The following is a 3,767-nucleotide window of genomic DNA, read 5'->3' as shown; positions in this document are numbered from 1 at the left end:
CAAAAAATATAAAATATCACAACAAATATCAAAGATTCAAATACTTGAAACGCACAAATGGATGAATCATGAAACGACGCAAATGGATGGAGCTAAGATGAGAAGAACCCAATGAAATCGACAATGGATTGATGACATTGGAAAGCCTGAGAGAAATGAGAGAATTTGAGATAGAGAGAGAGAGAGGGAGAGAAAGAGAGAGAACGGCATAAGATGAGATTCGAGAATGAGTGGGAGAAAGGGGGGGATCTTAACCTAATCAAGAAATGACGCCGTTTGGTCTCAACCAAACAACACCGTTTGCTTTTATTTTTTTCAACTGTGGGGCCCAAAATAACGTCGTTTCACTTTAATGAGTGAAATGACGTCGTTTTTATATAGATATAAAATGAAAAAAAAAAAGATAGAACCAGCAGGCCAGTTCAGTGGTTTTTCACTAGATCAAATCGTGATCGAGTCGACAAAGATCGGTTCTTCTTATTTTCCATCACTGGCCGACCAGTTCCCTGTCGATTTCGGTAGGTTTTGTGCTCCAACGGCCGGTCTGATCGATTCCCGGCCGGTTTACTCGGTTCTTGTACACCCCTGGACTTTGTACCATCAATCTTAGGCTTATGTATTTTATTTTATTTTTTTTATTTAATGATTAAGAAAGTGAATATTAATAAAGTTGTACTTTTTTAAATTTTTTTTCTTAATGACTATAAACATTAAAAAAATATTTAAAAGAAAATCAAAACAAAAAAATACAATTTTTTTTTTAACTAGCAGTACACTTAGCGATAAAGGCTGGGCGGCCTGCTAGTAGCATCTACGGCTAAAACCTACGTCCGATTAAGGCCACTGAGTACTGGCATTGACTTAGTCAAATATCAATGAAAGTCATAATTTAACTAGGGAAATGCTATATCTCCCGCTGGGAGCTCCCGCTTGGAGCTCCCGCTGGAGATTAGTGTATTTTTTATGTGTTTTTTTTTAAATTATTTTTTATATAGATTTTTTTAATAATTTTAAATATTTTTAAAAAATAAAAAAATTTAAAATATTATTAAAAAATACTTTCTTAATCACGAAGTAAAATAAAAAATCATAAATAAATATTTTTTTTATTTTACTTCGTGATTAAGAAAGTATATTTTAATGAATTTTTTTTTACTTTCTAATTAAGGAAGTATTTTTAATGATGTTCTAAATTTATTTTATTTTTTTAAAAATATTTTTTATAATTTTTTATTTTACTTCATAATTAAGAAAGTATTTTTTAATATATATTTTTTTACTTTCTGATTAAGAAAATATTTTCTGAATGATGTTTTAAATTTATTTTATTTTTTTAAAATATTTTAAAATAATAAAAGATCTATATAAAAAATTACTTAAACAAAACACATGTAAAATAACATTACACCCCAGCGGGGGCTGTAGCATCACCCATTTAACTAATGTGGCTCCAATTTCATCTATATTGGATTAGTCAAACTAAAGTTATCTACAATATTAACTACAATAAATCTATCCCACAAGTCATATATGAACTATAGCAAAGTCACGTGAATTTTCCACGACTTCCTACCCTGACCTGTACGGCTCGTCCTTTAACATCAAGGTTTTTCGTCTTTTTGTCGTGGGATTCTATTATGACTCTAACATTCACGTTTTTCATGGGATAGTAGTTGCGTATTCCAGACAGCATATCAAATGTACGTGTTTTGTTATAATTTTGATTAGCAACCATATTGTTGGATTGTGAAAATAAAAATGAAAATATAACACAATTTGTTGCTCAGCAGATGCTAATTGTATAGATTGTCGGAACGTAAAAATGAAAATGATTATTGGAGATTGTGAAAATGAAAATAAAAAAGTATTTAAACAAATAAAAAATTACATTAAAAAATTGATAAAAAAAATATTTTATTATTATAGAGAGTACAATGACTAATTCGATATAGATCAGTTTAAATTTTGAATGATTAGCCAATAGCAAAAAAATGGTATATATATTAGCCAAACTTTGACTATTGACTATTAGAATAACTAATCCAATACTCTAACCAGTTGTGTATGGAGAAGCTCGTCTCAAACAATGTCGTTTTAGGTGTATGGAGACTTCTTGTGCATGTAAGCCTCAAGTCGTTAATTAAGCTGATATATGTTGAAGAAAAACTCTTCTCTCAAGCAATTTTGCGCACCGAAGTGCACCAACAGGTACAGCTGTACCGTGAAACGGTGTGTTTCAATTTTAATTCTGTGAAGGAAAAAATACCAACGCACCGTTTAGTCCCACCTTTTCCTCCATTCTCACCCATTTGTCTTCCTTCTCTCTCTCTCTCCATTTTCCTCCGTTCTCTTCACTTCAGTAATGTCGATTCTCGTTCTCTAGTCTGTCAAATTCCATTTATAATAAACACAGACCATTAAAAATGCAAAATGAGACTATCCAATTTGGAAGTGAGAAAGTATGAGTTCCTCAACATAAAACCATTTTGATTTGCCCGAAGTTATTTGTCCAAAAGGAAAAGCAGGGAGGTTTTCGCCCAGGAGTACCAAATTCATAATTCATTACTGTTGGGTCTTTGTGTCCATAGGAATCCAACTGCTCTAATATATGGTTTTGCCTTTATATCAAATTAAACTCTCGAAGCAGCTTCATCTCCCTTCCTCAACGCAGGCCACTCAATCCTTCATCTCTCCCAGATCTCCTTTAATTTGATAAGTATGGTAGGAGAGTCGAATATAAGATCTTTACCTTGTTTTTATTTCTTACAAATGTTCTTAATGAAAGATGCAGGTTTTGTTATTTTTGTTTTTTTCCTTTTTTGTTAAAAATTATTTGGAGATAATTTGGTAGAAGAAATTATAAGAAAAATGCAAAAACTAACCAGTATGTTACAAATGATACTGATCATGACTTCCATTTTAATCTAAGTTGTATGAAAAATGATAGTTACAATCGTGAGTGCACAAGTACCGCACAATCACTTTAAAAAAAGTGAATAAATACTAGACTCACAGGAAAAAAAATTAATTTTTTAATAGTGGACCCCACTCTTTTTCAAAGCTACTGTACGGTGCTTACGTATTCTACGACTGCATGTAGCATTACTCATATATATATATATATGTGTCTGTGTGTGTGTGTGTGTGTATATGTATCTCCTAATACTTAAAAGTGTCTATCGCCCCGTGAACAGTAATGAACAGTAACTTATTTTACATTTTCTTCCTCCCCTCACGTCTCTCTCTACCTCACAGCAAAATTACCATTTCCCCTTTGTCCCTCTTTGCAAATTCACCACAAAATAACCACACAAATCACAAAATTACCAAACAAATTTCAACACAAATCACAATTCACCACAAAATCACAAAATTACCGAACAAATTTCCACTCAAATCACAAAATCAACACACAAATCACAAACCAACAGATCCGTGAAGAGAGAAGGCAGGAGCTGGGGCTTCGGCTGGAGGAAAGGAGGAAGATGAGGGGTCTTCGGCGAAGGACTAGGCTGGTGGTGGTGGTGCGGTGGCGTAGGGGTGGCCAATGGCGGCGCTATGGGGAGAAAACCGTGAGTCGAGACCCATTTCGGGTTGGTCGCGTGCGGCTAAGGGAGGAGCTGCCAAGGGGCTTCGATGGTAGGGTTTCCTCGTTGGTGTGAGGGGAAGCCGGTGAGGTGGTCAGTTACGCCGCAGGGTGGCGCACGACGGTGTTGGGCTGCTTGAGGGAGGAGATTGGGTGAGAGAGAGAGGGAAGACGCGCAAGG

This window comes from Juglans regia, chromosome 10 (genome assembly GCF_001411555.2).
Source record: "Juglans regia cultivar Chandler chromosome 10, Walnut 2.0, whole genome shotgun sequence".
Classification (NCBI taxonomy): Eukaryota; Viridiplantae; Streptophyta; class Magnoliopsida; order Fagales; family Juglandaceae; genus Juglans; species Juglans regia.
The sequence above is the reverse complement of the archived record's forward strand: the minus strand, read 5'-3'. Positions refer to the sequence as shown.